General features: G+C 34.5%; 1 long non-coding RNA gene across 1 annotated transcript; it reads right to left on the bottom strand.

The window, feature by feature from the left end:
* Positions 1–4738: 4738 nt before the first annotated feature.
* LOC127734974 (uncharacterized) lies at positions 4739–15760 on the bottom strand. The gene is made up of 4 exons (XR_007997899.1): positions 15500–15760; positions 10911–11115; positions 7944–7982; positions 4739–4862 (listed from the first exon to the last, which is right to left on the bottom strand). It is a non-coding gene; the product is annotated as an uncharacterized LOC127734974 (long non-coding RNA).
* Positions 15761–17873: the final 2113 nt, after the last annotated feature.

Genomic DNA, 17873 nt, shown 5'->3' with positions numbered 1-17873 from the left:
CTTAAATCCGCACAGAAACGTCAAAAACAAGATTACGATTTAAATCTTAACTTCAGAAAATATTGCGTAGGAGATATTGTAATAAAATTAGATACAGCCAGGAAAGTAGGGATATCTCCGAAATTAAAAGCTCCTTGGAAGGGTCCATATGTGGTTATTGAAGTTAAGTCTCCAGTATTGCTAAAGATTAAAGACAGGAAAAGAGAGGAAGTCGTGCATTATGATAGACTCAAACTCTGCATTGACAGAGAAATACCTCTATGGTTACAGAGACTTAGAAATGATATTCTTGGAAGGGTCGAGAATAAATTGGAGCAAAACACCAATATGGATCTGGACGATTTATATCTTGATATATTATTTAGTGATGAGAATCAAAATAATCAAAATGATTGGCACTCCTTGTCAGAATCTCTGACTGACGGTTGTAATTATGATGATCCCTTCTTTGTGTCAGATTCTCTGACAATCGATTCAAAAAATGAACGTATAATTCTTAAAGATCTTCACTCGCTAGTTGACGTCCCTCGGAATTTAGATGCGACATTTGTTTATGACTTGAGTCAAAACTCGCCGTTACCCAACCATGATGATAAAAATCGTGATACATGTACATTAGATAATGGGTCCAGACGGGGACAAACTGGTAGGCGGAAAAGACAAATGCCGTCCTACTTGCACGATTATGTACAATAGATATTTGAAATAGTGTAAATAGGATTATTATGTATATATTTACATGTTGATTAATTTATTTTAAGTATGGATGAGGAACTTGATTATGGTCCATTTGATGGGGAAATTCCTGAAAGATTGGAGAAAGATACAAGAATTAAAGGCAGTAGTAGGAACCTAAGCAAGGCAAGACTCTGTCCGGTATGTCCAGGTCGTTTTACTAATGTAAGAAGGCATGTATTTCACCAACATTTGCCCTGGTACACTTATCCACTAACTGCATGTTGGACTTGTCATAAGCAATTTGGTCAGAGCAAAATGTTAGAAAATCATTGCCTTGAGCTTCACAACTGTAATATTGCTGAAAATACATTCAAGGAAGAACAACAATCAGTATGGACAGAATTAATGAATGGTCTCCTTTTGGAACTCTGTCAGCGCTATGACAAGAAAACGCTTGACCATCTGGTAGATTATGTACGAACGGAGGCTGTTTTTAAACAATGCCAGTCAGCTGTCTTTCATTGGACAGACATACCGTTATTGAAATTCTACAATAAAAAAAAACAGATTTGATGTAGAGGTAATTCATGTTGTATTTCCTCCATCTGCAATATATTCTTTGGTACATTGGAAAATTTTGGCCTTATTATTAAAAGGAACTGAAGATGTAGAAAACCTCATTACATATGAAAACAAAATATCCCTTTATCAATGTAGCATTCAACAGGTTATTATGGTTACGGATTCTCGTTTCCATTTGGACAAGATTAAACAACAAGCCAGATTTTCTGGCTTACCGATCTATAAGTGGAATGATGGTGAGTCAGTATACCAAATAAGACACCTGGTAGCAAACTATGCATTTCCAAGACGTTGGCCAGCAAGAGAAGAGATGGAAGAAATCAGGAAGGATAGACGAATAAGCACGACTGCTGGAATACATCCACGGGTAGTAAAAGGGGAGGAGATGAGTGTCCTGAAGTCGTGGATTACAGATTTAGAAATGCTTATCTGTGTGAATAGAATGGTGGCAGTTGGGGAGTGTGGGTTAGACTCCTCCGATAATCCAAACAACACGGAACTGAAAAAACAGGTCCATGTATTCGAAGAACAGTTGAGAATAGCAAAAAGGCAACAGCTACCTGTAGTTATACATTGCAGAGGGATAAGAAGCTAAAAAACATGTGCAGGGATTCATTATCTAATTTCCTAGAGGAAGACCATCCAATTCATTGGCATTGTTTTAATGGTGACATGGAGGAATACCGGCAATGCAAAACTATGTTTCCAAACGGTAAATTTGGCATCTCTCCATTCCTTCTTATGGATAACAAATACCCATCTTACAGATCAACTGTTTGTGAATTGGACCTAGAAGATTTAGTTTTGGAGACTGATTCCCCTTATCTCCACCCTCAAGGATATCCTGAGGCATCTCCAGAACTATTAAAGGATATCATTTGGAAGCTTGCATCTATGTTCGATGTTCCCTCTGAAGACATAGCTAGGGTGACAACTAGAAATGCAAGACAACTTTACAACATAGATTAAACGCTAGAAGAGGAGTTTTGTATATATGTTTTTAACTTGATTCCTGATTAATTGATAGTTATAAACTTTGTCTAGTTCTTTTCTGTTCGGTGACGGATTTTATTATTATATTGTTATAATTGTTAGCATGGATGGTTGACATTTTCATAAGACAGGGAGGAATGTAGTAAAGGTCCGGAAAGATGATATCCTAACCGCATTTGATACCTGGACTTAACCAGTTATTTACTGCGCAACCGTGCAGATTATTTCCGGAGCTCAGCTGATCCCGTTGTGTTGGATTCCAGTCCTGAGATTCCTGCCATTACATCGTATTGTATACGAAAACTGTAACTGATATTAGGAAAGGTATATCTAATTATTGCACCATTACAACAATAATTTAATTTTGGATGTAACGCGTCTTCCGATTGGCTGACGTTGTTTTGTTTATCAGCTCATAGACATAATTTTGTCATGTGACCTTGACGTCATCAACGTTTTTTCATGATTTACTCCGGTTTAAAATGGAATTAAGAATTAAATTATAAGAAATGACTGTAATATTTTTTCTGTCTATTCGAAATAACATAAAAAATGTGGTGCACACTTTGAAGTAACCCGCTATTCGGGTTATTCAGTGTGCACAACATTTTTGATGTTATTTCTTCATAGACAGAAAAAATATTAAAGTCATTTCTTAAATAAAGAATAGAAGCAGATTGGTTAAATTGAGACAATATTTGTTTATAATATTAACAAAAACAGCAGATGTACAATAACAACTAATAGAAAAAGCAAATGCAATGTACCTTGGACACGTTTAATTAAGTAAGCTTTATCTAAGCTCAGTTTGTTTCCAATGCAATGATTTTTCGTTATATTTATAACCGTTCAAGTGTGCCGATAAAGGAAAGCAAAATTCATTTGATGACGTCATTTGTCATAATATTTTTTCCTCCTTTTCTCAAGTACTACTGAATAGAGAAAAACCTCATACTTGGTCATCAGCTTATCAATGAGGAGTTTTAATATGTGAGCATTTTATCTGTCAGACAACTTCTTCCAGTTATCTAATGCTTTGAATTACGAGTAGGGGCATGCTTAATACAGCATCGCGTCCATATTTGTTTGTTTTCTCTAATTTTGTTTCAGAGTGTGACCGATGAAGGACTGGGTGTTTGAGAAATACCCGTCGTGTCTACTACAGTCTGAATCGTGTATTAGCGTGTATCTTGAAGGTCTGAAAATGAGATATCTGTTTGTACAACTGTTAGGGTACATTTGAACAGATACGAAACAATAGGTTTTGAAGAGTTTTTCATTTCAATCGTTTGTTCTCTAATATATTTGCATAATTTTGTCATAATTATTGTATTTCACCATTGTTGTATTGATAAAGAGAAAATTAAGATAGTATACATGTATACCTATGGGTCAACTATCACCGAATCAACATTATATTCTTTTATGACGGGTTGTGATTCCTTGGTCTTCTTTTTTCTCTCACTTTGTTGTTTGTTGTGTGTGTTATGCTTATCTATGGTACGAAAATTTTCTGAAATCGTATGCATTAAAAGAGAGGCAGTATACATCTCAAGGATATTAACCGAATCAGACTTATCACCGAGTTTTTACTTACATGAGCAACACGACGGGTGCCACATGTGGAGCAGGATCTGCTCTGTGTTTGCCTTCTCGTCATTTTTCGTCATTTGCCATGGCCCTGTCAGTTTGTCTTCGACTTTGAAGTTCGAATATCCTTTTGGTATCTTCCGCCTCTCTTGTGTTAGCCTTGTCGTCATTTTTCGTCATTTGCCATGGCCCTGTCAGCTTGTCTTCGACTTTGAAGTTCGAATATCCTTTTGGTATCTTCTGCCTCTCTTTTGCCCGCGTAACAACAAAATATCAGCACGTGTCGCCTGTCATCTCCAACTAATATATGAGCAATAATTCCGAAGTTTTTGTTTTGATTTGGGAAGCCAAAAATATCATTCAGATCAAAAGTAAAACAAAAGGTGCACAACTACTTCTGAAAAGCAGTTTTCAACTAGTTGTGGATTTTGTTTAACATAAAGTGTGATGTGACCAACACAAACTTGGACAAAGCGGATGACGCTGACATAAAGCAAGACAACAATGGTGATTCCCATATATTTACAGCAGAACCCTGTAATACTACAGAATTGCTGATTTTATACAGAATTTGAATTTTGCCTATTGACCAACAGCCGTATGCAACTACTTTTTTAACATAAATTGTGACGCGATAAACGCAGACTCGACGAAGTTGAAGACAATGACACAAGACGACAGTAGTGATCCCTGTAGGTCCACTTTTATTCACTATAAAGATTTGATATGATTTTCAATGAGACTGGTACCTACCAAAAACAAAAGGACATGCTAAAGAATATGTTCATATTTATACTTGTAGTACTAGATATTTTTAATAAATTTGCTTGCAAAAGGATAAAATACATTGGAGAATGTGTGCACTGCATGTTAATTCAAAACGAAAACACAGAAAAACATGTAATTGTTGTATTTGCACGTTCATCACAATTATTAAACAACTAGAAATGATATTGATAAAACGGCACAAAAAACTTCGAAATACTTCATTCGTAAACTCGGTGCCATACCAGTTGGATCTGAAAAGAGGAAATAATAGAAATTCTATCAAATAAACCGCAAACAAAATGAAGAAATATTTATTGAGCAAAGAGGAACAACTCTGTTATGCTTAAAAAAACACGGCAAATATTATATATTACACTGAACATAAATATTTTACACTAATTGTGTCACTTACATACAGTTTTTACAAACAGTTGCATATAATTTTGACATATAGAACCGACCCGAAGAAGTATATAAATAAAGGCAACAGTAGTATACCGCTGTTCGAAAACTCATAAATCGAAATAGATAAAAACAAATCCGGGTTACAAATTCAAACTGAGGGAAACGCATCAAATATAAGAGGAGAACAACGACACAACAAAAACACAACATTAAAATGTAACACACACAGAAACGAACTATAATATAACAATGGCCATCCTATAACAGCGCGTTCTATGCAGCATATTAAAAAAAAATAAAACATAACAAATTACTTCTGACAGACAGGTTACTTTTGACTGTTTGGCAGATAATATAGTCCTTTCCTTGACAAACTCAACAAGAAATTTTATTTTTGTCTGTTTCATTATTCTTTCTTGTAAAGTTTATAAAGCTGGGAAACTTTTTGTATCAACAGTTTTCTGGAAAAATGGAATTGCTCATTTTACGCTTTTCACCTGTGTCATGTGTGTCAAGGTCCTACATACGGTCAAATTAAAAACAATATCGCACTTTTCCCCTCGTGTTGCTTTGAATACAGTTGTGATTTTGCATAGGTTTTATTCAGCTTGTCTCGCAATTAATTGATATGTCTTCTGCATTATTTTCGGGAATACTACTATTCAAAGTTTGATAATTTCAGGTTTGCACATTTGTTTTATTTCGCTCAATACCATCGACCATAAACCGGGATGAACTAAGGAGCTTTTGAAAGGTTATTAGTCCCTTCCTTATTAGTACAACCAATCTTTCGGCTCATGATAAAAAAAACAATCTGTAATCAATGGTTTAAGGTGATGAATGAGAAAAAGTGTGCAAGATTACGACTTCATCTTTTATACTGTCAACCAACTTACAAAGTCATAATGGCGACCGTAAACTTCAGAAGCTTAAGAGAGATCTTTAGATGTAGTACGAGTAAGTCTCTTAATCCAACTGGTTGAGTTTGATGTGAATTTACCTCCAACAGAAACACTCACGGCCAAAAGTATACATACTGTCTGGGTCTTTTGGTGATAAATAGATAATTGTCTCTTATCCAGAAGGCACGAATTTAGAATCGTCTAACACTATGGTGATGTTGTTCGGTTGGGCGGACTGGGAAAATTAGGTTCATATTTTAAGTTATCAATTTCTAAAGTTCTTAACGCAGTTCCTTGTAATATTTGAGGATTTCCCCCCAATTTTTTTCAAGCATAACAATTTCCGTAAACATTTTTAAAAGGTGGTAATAATTTTGTGTAATCAACTCATTAAGGACGCCATCACGAGTTGGTTGACAGTTATGGAATATCTATTTCGCAGTTGGTGACGAATATGTTCTGACTGTCGTAACCACAATCCCGTCACAAGTTATCTTTTCATCGAATGTTACATACCAAATTAGACTTATCACCGGGTTTGTACTTACAAGAGAAATATGCATGACCATCATGACGGGTGCCACATTTGGTGCAGAATATACGTATCCTTTCGGAGCATCTGAGATCACTCCCAGTTTTTGGTTGGATTCATGTTGCTCAATCTTTAGTTTTCTATGTTGTCTTTGTAGGCTGTTGTCTTTTGATCTTTTTTCGTTTTTTTTTGCTATGGCATTATCAGTTCGTATTCGACTTATGAGTTTGACTATCCTTTTGTATCTTCCGCCTCTACCCTTCACAGTTTTCATCGCAGATTTCTAAAGTTTACAGAAAGATTGTACACATGTAATAGAGTTGTGGACCTTGTATTATGAAATTATTGTAGCAATTTTTCTATGTTTGGCCGGAACTTCAATTTTATGGCCCTTGTCCGTCTGTAAGTAAGTCCCAAAATTAGTTTCCGTTCTCTTACTTTAGTTTGCCTTAACCAAATGTTATGAGGCTTGCACACAATACTTATTACCACAGATCAAGTTCGAATGTAGCATTACTTTAACAATTTAAGTGTTATGCCCTTTATAAATGGAATAATTGCTGAATTTTTCGTTTCTGTTCTTTAACTTTAGTTTTCCTCAACCAAATGTTATGAAACTTATACACAATGTGTTTTTACCATAAGGGTGCTATAAACAGTTTCGTATAAAAACTAAGAGTTATTCCCCGACTAAAAATAACCATGGAGGGAAATCCCTTTTTATTCATATAATTGGTGAAAAGGTATCATGTTTTTTGTATTTGATTGTATAAATTAGTTAATTAGCTTTCAATTTAAACAGGTTGAATGATTAAAATAATTTTAAAAATTATATTAAATATACATGTTTTGAGGGGAGACAACACTGTAAACATCCTGTTTGTTTGGCAGTGAAAATTGAAAACTTATTTGCAGCCACTGTAGCTCTTTTCGAAGCAGGAAACCGTACCATGAAACATGATTTTTATTAAAGGCCAGGTAAAAACCTATGAATTTCATACAGTTTTGATTATGAGAAATGTGCCTGTATCATGTTTACATGGGTATGCACATGAGCTGATTTCAGGTTTTTTATGTTCAGATTTGGCAACTTTTTCCCCATTTTCTCTGGATAGAACTTTTTTACTATACTAAAAGTACACTATATTTTTATTTCAATACAAACTAGAGAAAATTCTGATTCCAGTGATATCTAGTTTTATACAAGTATCTTTATTAACCATTCCACCACTAAGGGTCACTTAGGCATGGTCCCTTAAAATATGACGTCATAGAAAAAAACTGTTGATAGCACCCTAAACACAGACCGAGTTCGAATTTGGGTGGCGTCACTTTTAAAGTTCTCTAGTTATGTCCCTTTATAACGTTATATGAAAGTGGGGGCATCATCTGTGTCCCATGTACACATTCTCCATTTTTTTAAAAATTTATTTCAAAAAGTTTCGACTAGTGTTGCATTTTTGTAAAATGACATATACAATTACTATAGTTACCTGCTTTTGTTGGAGAAATCGTCGATGTTGATAGTGTTTCTATTGTTCATGTCACAATTGTTGTTGGTAAAAAAAATATATGAAAAGAAAGTAAAATGAATCAAAATTAGTCATAAAAATTTGTCTGTTTAATGATTGCTGGCATGAAGGAAAATAATTATCGAATAAATAATACATTTCAAATCACTTCGATTTGGTTTTTTGTCAAGAAAGGTAATTGATGTCTGACTATACAACTAAATCACAGAATCTGCAGATTACACGACAAAGTGACCACCCTATTCCCCCTAAAAAATCAAAAAGAAACAAATAAACAAAACAAAAAACAAAAAACAAAAAACAAAAGCACTTTAAGGTCATATGGATCACTGAATAGCTAACAGCAAACATGAAGGAAAAACACATAGAAAAATATAAAATTACAAAATCATACAATTATATTCGTCTTAGATATATGTGTTATATATAAGGACGTCTAAACAAGTGACAACGACAGATCCATCCATTGGATCACCAGTGAAGGTGATACACGGCTGAAAACACATATTATATTCATAATTACTCTAAATATCAGCACAACAATAGCATGAGTTCGAATCCCGGCGGATGTTCTAAAACCCCGCAGACTGCCATGGCGATTGCTAAATAAACGGATCACCAGATGTAACAAAATGGATCTTAATAATTAGTCTAAATAACAGCCCAATAATGTTGGATCTGTAAATTTGCGGAAGCAAATTTTTTGTTCTTCCCTGGCCGGGATTCGAACTCATGCTACTGAGATATCGAGGCACCAAATCGCCTTGCACTATGCCAAACGCGCTAAACAAAGAAATCAAGCTCTCGGTGGCCGGTTGTTACCTTTCCTCGTCAGTTTTTATCTAGCGTCGTAACACAGTACATGATATATAAGGCATGAAGATGGAATATTACAGATCAGCTGAACTATCTGTCGTAGAGGATCTTACAAATTAACGTAGGATTCAGTCGCAGAAATAATTATATTATAAGTACGTCTGAACCAGTGACAACTCTACGACAGATTTTATCCATCGGATCACCAGTGATGGTGATACAAGGCTGAAAACACATTCTGTATACATAATTCGTCTAAATAACAGCCCAACAATGTTAGATCTGTAAATTTGCGGAAGCAAATTTTTTGTTCTTCCCTGGCCGGGATTCGAACTCATGCTACTGAGATATCGTGGCACCAAATCGCCTTGCACTATGCCCGACGCGCTAGACCACCCGACAACCTAGGCTCGACAAAAATCAATATATATATATGGATATCATTCCTTGAAAATGTCAGTTTTTGTGACCAAAAGTAAACAGATAATCATGATTATATCATTAATACACACGATACTAGGCAAACCAACTCATGCTTAAAGTTGGGAGATATTGCATTTTATCTTACTCCTATACATTTCTAGGAATATGATTTGTTAAAAGCAAATGCGTGTAGACCGTGTATAATTCATATGGGGTTAGTAGGCGGGGCTTATTTCAATACACGGTTAGTAGTGGTGTTACGTCCTTTTATAAAAACAACTGGGTGTTGAGGAAAAATCTGAAAGGTTTCAACAGACGAAGAAATCGGTGATGAACGACTGAAATAAATTCATAAAACACATTTAAAGCTAACAACTTGTTATTTTTGGCATTTGTTTTTGTTACACAGTGTGCTAGTGACCTAATACGATATATATGGTGTCAGTAAATTCCATATGCTCTCACCCCATATGGAATTTACTGACCCCATATATATCGTGTTAGGTCACTAGCACACCATGTAACTAATGTTATCTTACCTCCTATACATTTAAAGGAATATGATTGGTCAAGCGCAACCGCGTGGAGACCGTGTATATTCCATATTAGGTTAGTAGGGTTCCATATTGGGTTAGTAGGCGGAGCGTATTTCAATACACGGCTAGTAGTGGTGTTAGGTCCCCTTATAAAAACAACACGGTGTTGAGGAAAAATCTTTTAAGTTTCAACAGACGAAGAAATTGACGATGAACGATTGAAATAAATTCATAAACACATTTAAAGCTAACAAGTTGTTATTGTTGGCATTTGTTTTTTGTATAGACCAATGGAAGTAGGTTCTTAATACTAACGGGCATTGAAGACTTGATCACTTTGATAGGACACTAGTCTAAATACCACATGTTAAGATAGTCGGTAAGATAAATTCGTTACATAGTGTGCTAGTGACCTAATATGATATATATGGGGTTAGTAAATTCCATATGGGGATTCGCTATGTGTACATGTCATGCTGCCCATCAAGGGCCCTTGATTGGAATAATAAATATTCTTATTCTTATTCTTATTAGGTCACTAGCACACTATGTAACTAATAATACTTCATAACGTTGGGTATGTCCTTTAAAACACTTTTGGACTTACAACTATGGATTCTTACCAGGTCATCTGCAAAGATACTTTTTAGAAATGCTTATTTTTCTTGACGCCTTTCTAAAAAAAATTAGCAAATTCGTTTATAATTTGTTCCGTTAACTTAAATTTGTTAACACTGAAATTTATTCGACATATAGAAAAAGAAAACATGACTATTGTAATAATTAAAATACATGTATAATTACAAGAGACAAACTGAGAGACTAACTGAACGAATAAGGAAAACGAAAGGAAATGTAAATGGATTTATCTTATCAACAGAGAATTAACTTCCCGAATTTTAGTCTTTGTCCCCCCAAAAAAACTCATGCTTAAAAACGAAGAAGCTGACTATTTTATAGATAAAGAACATCAATTAGACATTTCCTTTGATTTTTCTATTATATCTTCTGTTTTATGGGGGATTTTTTCTCTTTTATCATGCTAGTATGTAGATGTTCCCTAAATTTTAAAAGGATGTAAATTGTATAAAATGGTCTTGATAATGGTTAAATATATATATATTGATTTGTAGGATATTAATCTCAACCTTACCTTTAACAACTAACTTTACTTTTGAAATTTGAGGTGGTGTTGTTTCTACTTTGCAGGTATAATCCCCGGCGTCACTCAGTTTAACTCTGGTTATGTGTAGTTTCCATACATTTGCATAAGGTTGTTTTACATAAATTCGTGAATCTGTTGTTACATTGCGTTTTCCAATGGTAAGCGGATTTCCTGAAGGTCCGACCCATATAACCTGGTGTTAATTTTAAACGAAAAAATCATAAGCTAATAAAAATCATACAATATTTGAAGAAAGTAGAACCTTACAGCAGGATGTATCATAAATATTTATATCCTTCAGAAGTAGTTCAAGTAGCCTGCATATATATATAAATAAGAAGATGTGGTATAATTGTCAACGAGACATCACTCCACCAAAGACCAAATGACATAGAAGTTAACAACTATAGTTCACCGTACGGCCTTCAACAATGATCAACACCCATATCGCATATTCAAGTATAAAAGGCTCCGAAAGGACAAATGTAAAACAATTCACACGATAAAAACTAACGGCCTGATTTCTGTACAAAACAATGATCGATATACAGCAACAAACGACAACCACTGAATTACAGGTTCCTGACTTGGGACTGGCAAATATAGGATGTGGCGGGGTTAAACATGTCTCACCGTCTCCTAAACTGGGACAATTGTGTAACAGCAAATCATATGAAGAAAAAAAAATATGAAAATCTGTTGAAAAGGGCTTAACTCATAAGATCAATACAAAGAAGAAAAACAAGTAACAAAAACACAGATCGGACGTGGCATGCAGGGTATTTAGATATCCCCACAACAAAAATACAGATATGAGAGTACTCGCAGCTTTTGACAGCTAGTTCAAAGCCAATAACAACTAACCAAAAAGCATGCATCTTAGACAAAAAAGCAATCAGTACCATCCAACATCACATGGGATAACAGTCAGAGAAAAACATGACCTTGTGCAATGCCAAATTACAGGTATCGACAGATTGAAGAACTGTGAATATACATATGTATATAATAATGATATTTAGATTGGTTTAAATTTACTGATAACAAAATCAATATTTATACCAAGAAAAACAATATTCAATGATCTAATAACAGCGTCGAATTGGTTTATGTACAAAAAATCCGAACTGTAAAATACAAGGGCATAATTACGGAAGCCGATAAGGGCCATTCAAAAAAAAATTTTTATGTCGTAATAACGACATCACTATGTCGTAATTTCGACATAACATGTCGTTATAACGACATAACATGTCGTTTAAACGACATCGCTATGTCGTAATTTCGACATAACATGTCGTTATAACGACATCGCTATGTCGTAATTTCGACATAACAAGTCGTAATTACGACATCACTATAGCTATGTCGTAATTACGACATAGCTATGTCGTAAAAACGACATCGCTATATATATAAAAGAATATGTATTATGATTGCCAAGAGACTAAATGACACAGAAATAAGCAACTATAGGTCATCATAATGCCCTCAATAATGAGAAAAGCCCCCGCATAGTCAGCTATGAAAGAGGGACGAAAGATACCAGAGGGAGAGTCCCCGAAATGACAGCTGTTTAACAATTTAATTCAAACGAGTGAAAATAACGGTTTTAATAATGTACAAACAAAGACCGAAACACGAATATGTAACACAGCAACAAATGACAACCACTGAATTACAGACTCCTGACCGCTATCTGATAATAACGACAACCTTATAGTTTAACTTTTCACTTTTTGAAGCGATAGGAATTTCAAAATGGTCGCCAGTAAAGGCAAAGTTTGTATCGTAAACAAATTCATCTTTTTTTTTTTTAGAATATTGAACACTTTATGCAATCAAGCTTAATTAAAGTTATTCACTAGCACCTCAGACTTGCACATACTAGAACTTTATTTATAATCAAGTCAAATGAGACCCAGTTGAATAAAGGAGCAATTCAAGCTCCCTGGATCCTCTAATTATGTTTGGCATTGCAGGTTCTGAATAAGATGAATTTTAAGCTTTTCCCAATAAAGACTATGTTAAACTTTGGACTCATAGTGCTCAGACCCACGGATCTCTGTACCTTCATTTGTACACACTTGAATCTTAATGAACTACTGAGGCTTGAAGCAAATTATAACTGTATTGCTATTGTTGGTTCTTAATGAGATTCTTCAAGCGTCCTCCCCATTGAAGCCCTATTAAAACTTTGTACCCCAAGTTCTTTTAACCACTGTTCCCCAGGACAACTATTCCTACAAACTTAGAGGGAGGTTTGGGATCCCGCTAACATGTTTAACCCCGCCACATTCTTAATGTATGTGTCTGTCCCAAGTCTTTAATTACATATTTGTTTTTCGTTTATTTTTGTACATAGAATAGGCCGCTAGATTTTCTAGTTTGAATTGTATTACATTTGTCATTTCGGGGCCTTTTATAGCTGACTATGCGGTATGGGCTGTGATCATTGTTGAAGGCCGTACGGTGACCTATAATTGTTAATTTCTGTGTCATTTGGTTTCTTGTTGAGAGTTGCGTTTTTGAACAAACCAGCGTATCCCAAAGCCTTGATAACCTCTGTAGGCCCCAAATAAGACGAAAAAAAACATCAAAATTGGAGAGAAAACTGAAAAAAATTGTTTCTAACCTCAGGGATATTAACCCTTGGCTATCTTAGATTTAATGCAATCAGTATGCATCAGCATCAGGGTACAGCTCATTTGCATATCATTTGCATATTTTTACAAATACTCGAAATTTAGACAATTTCTGATAACAATTCAACATTGTATGTGTGTAAACTGATCAGATCGATGGCAAAAAGAGTTGATTGTTCTAATATAAAAATAAGGAGATGAGGTATGATTGCCAATGAAACAACTATCCACCAAAGTTCAAATAAAGTGGATGTAAGCAATTATAGGCAACCGTATACGGCCTTTAACAATGAGAAAAACCCATACCGTATAGTCGGTAATAAAAGGCCCCGACATGAAAAATATAAAAGAATTCAATTGAGAAAACTAACGGCCTAATTCATAACAAAACAATTTACGAAAAACAAATATGAACCAACGACAACCACTGAACTACAGGCTCATGACTTGGGACAGGCAAATAAAGAATGTGGCGAGATTAAACATGTTTGTTAGTGATCAACCCTCTCCCTAACCTGGGACAGTGGTGTAACAGCACAACATAAGAAAAATCTATAAAGATCAGTTGAAAAAAGGCTTAACTCATCAGATCGATATAAAGCAGAAAAAAAAACATCAAACATAAACACAGACCGGACGTGGCAGGGTATTTATCCATCCCTCATCCCTAACAACAAAAATACCGACCGTGCAAGACCCTTATGGGTAGCCAAGGTCGTTAAAAAAACCCTCGTCGTAACAACAAAAAGGACACTAAGTACAAATCTGAGAGTACTCGCAGTTACTGACAGCTAGTTCAAAGCCAATAACAACTAATAAAAAAATAATGTATCTAAGACTAAAATATCAATCAGTACACATCCAACATCCAATGGATTTAGTGTAAAGACGTCATTAACAGTCAGAGTAAAACATGACCTTGTGCAATGCCAAAATAAAGGTATCTATAAATTGTAGTTGTAGTACTGTTAAAGTACATATGTGTCTGAAATAAGTTTTTTTACAGGTACAGCAAAACTTGCAAACCAAATCTTTGTATCTATGGAAGAATTTAGTAAAAGTTTAGGTTTTAAGTAATTTGTGGAAACGAAATCCCTGACTTAATAATTTACCAGTATTACATAGATTGCGCTCATTGAAATCTTAAACGTCACTAAAGACACGGGCTTAACAAATGAGTTGGGATATATAAACACCGTAAGTTGGTGCCAGAGGGACATCACCATCCAAAAAAGGAAAATTAACAATAGAGAAAGAAAATCATCCCTTTTGTCCGAAATTTTTGTGTGGAGTTTCTGGTGTAAAACTGAAAAAAATACCAGTCAGGGAACAGTTTAAAAGTTGATTGATAGATATGAAATAGGTGGTAAAAAATAAAACTGGCAGTGGAAATAGATGACAAGTTGGGTGGGTCAGAAAATGTTGCCTTGCAACGGATCACCCTTAGAATATGTAGACAGTACAAGGTGTATCTCTTATGTACAAAAGGTAAAGTATTGCATTAAATATTGCTATTCCTATGAATTACCGTGTATTTATTATACATCCCACACAGCTTAAAAGACAGCAATCAGCACGGGTCTCAAATCTGTATGGGAGAAGTCCATGTGACAAGATCCATAAAGCCACTCTTTGTCGCCGTACAAGATTCCTTTAATCAAATTAAATACCGAAATTCGGTCAATAAAATAAACTGAAAATGAAACAACTGCTATTCATAAAGCTGCTGATATTGAAAATATTTGACGGGTTAAATACGTCTGTGAGCGCTGAACCCTTTCTCTAATCTGGAATGCTTACTTTTTATCATCACAATTTATAAATCCTGTCTTAATGTAAACTTACATTTCCTCGTATATATATATGTGATAGTTTTTTACACACGTAAATATATATGATATATGTTATATTTATGCTAAGAAAAATACTAACCTCTTTAATGTCATCTGTACTCCTGACATGACATGTCAAAACAGTTGACAGTCCGGGTGTGACAGTCAGAATTTTAACATATTGGTGTGCACTTGCTTGATGTAAAGCAACGAGAAACAAAACGTCTACAAAAACATTCATTTTTTTCATTGAAATATTAAATAAAAGTATGTTTAAATCAGTTCGTGATCTAATCCATTTCTAACATGCTCTAGCGGTGCAGCACATATCATGTTATCATGACGTAGAAACACAACAGACAGTTTTATTGTTGATAATTCGTCTGCAACTATTACAGCGACGATCTACTGACATTTCTCTTCGTCTGTGAATAAACGTTGTAATTATTCTTTTCACATTTTATTTATCTCTGATTAATATATTATACATATAAAAATTTAATAAGAGGCTAAACCGCACGCGAAGGATGTGACCAACCAGTTCATGGATTAATCTGTTTTTTCTCCTCTGTTTTTTGTTTCTTTTTAGGATCGTACAAACATTGATTTAATATGCAACTATACCCAATAAGTACAAACATGGAAGATCATTTACGGTTAAGCAAGAATTTTCTTTTCCTTCCCTTTTCCGATATAGAATGATAACAAAATGATCTGGCCAGTTTGAATGCGATTTGAAAAAGAATTATCCTCATTATTTTCTGTTGACTTTAAATTCAGTCACCCAGACCGAAATCAAAGATGACCATGACTATATACTTAGGTTGTTTTAGAAAAAAAAAAAAAAAAAAATTTTCACTCATTGAGTTGATATGTACGCAAGGTGGGGTGGTGGGGTATATGGGTGTCTCTATTTTTGTGTGTGACCCACATGTATTCTTTTATATGCAGACGATATATATTCAGAAAATTAAAGTTAACGGATATTCAAGGATATTAAATGTCACAGTCCATCTTTACATGAATAAAAACAGATTCAAGTATACGTCAATGGTTGATTGCTTAATGTTCTGTGACAAATCTTACATGCATATTCAGGACGAAAACAAATTAAAAATTATGCATCAGATAGGTAGGTTCTGAAAAGCATGTAGACCAGGATGAAGGTCGTAAGGTGGTTCATTTGAACTGCCACTGGAATATAGGGAGTACGATAAAGGGGAAACAGGTATTCTTAAACAAACCATCTACGGTACCCTCAAAAAGTAATACAAGAATTCTTTAACGCGCAGTGGGAGTGACACTTTACCTACACAATATTTTGGATTAAATGTCCTCATTTCAACAGCAAAACATGCATATACATAATTTTCGCAACAATCATGGCTATACCACATAATGTCCTTTTGGTTAAATTTTCGATTTCTAATAGTTTTAGAAACATAAATACTTGTAGACCAACAACATCAACTTTAGTTTCTACACAGAATAAAAAAGTAAATTTTTTATAATTTCTATAAGTTTAACAAAAGCTTGGCATAATAATTTGAATTTTATATCACAAAAATTTTTAATTTCCCTGTCATATCACATAGACAAATCACAAACAATATGGCAGTCTTGGTCTTGCGATAAGGTGTGGCGAAGGAATTTTTACTAAAATAGAAGTAAAATGTGAATAAAGATTACAATTTTACGGCCGATTTGTGTTGCATTGTCAATATTGTGCTATCTGAACCATGTGCTGTTGTTGTTTTCCTTGTTTATTCGTCTGTTTTTGTCGGAGGAGTCGGGTGGTAGTGCTGTCCAATATTTTAGTCAATTCCTGTTATTTTTTTTATGTATTATACAAAACAATTATACATATTCAAACATTTCTCAACGAAAAGCTGTAAAATGATAGTAATCAAATCCTTTTTATTTATAATACAAAACAATTATACATAATCAAACGTTTCTCAACAAAAAGCTGTAAAATGATAGTAATCAATGCAAGGGTCATTACTTCATAACAGCAAACGTCAAAACCTATCTTGACCTTCATATTGTCACGAGAAACACTGGAATCGCGTATCTATAGATGAAAACGTTCTCGAGTTACTGCAAGGAATCGTCTCAAAGTTCATCTTTGCAATCAACGAAGGACCATAACTCCGAAAATGCAAACGTGAAAATCGTCTGTATCGAACTTGACCTCTATTTTGTTATCAGTAACAACATATTCAAATCTAGAAAGCACTGGTGAAACGGTTCCAGTGGCGGATCCAGAGGGGGGCGTAGGGGGCGTACGCCCCCCCTTTGCTTGCACTTTTTTTTTTTTTTTTTTGTAAAATGATTAATCAGACTAGACTTCGCGAACTTTGCCATTTCCCGTGTATTTAATTTTTATGCGACAATTCTTTACTTATAAATATATTTTTCGCTCGTATTTACTGTAATATATTATTGATTATGTCAAAGTTATGTGATTCGCT

This window comes from Mytilus californianus, unplaced genomic scaffold, assembly GCF_021869535.1.
Source record: "Mytilus californianus isolate M0D057914Y unplaced genomic scaffold, xbMytCali1.0.p SCAF_3, whole genome shotgun sequence".
Taxonomy (NCBI): Eukaryota; Metazoa; Mollusca; class Bivalvia; order Mytilida; family Mytilidae; genus Mytilus; species Mytilus californianus.
The sequence above is the reverse complement of the archived record's forward strand: the minus strand, read 5'-3'. Positions and strand labels throughout refer to the sequence as shown.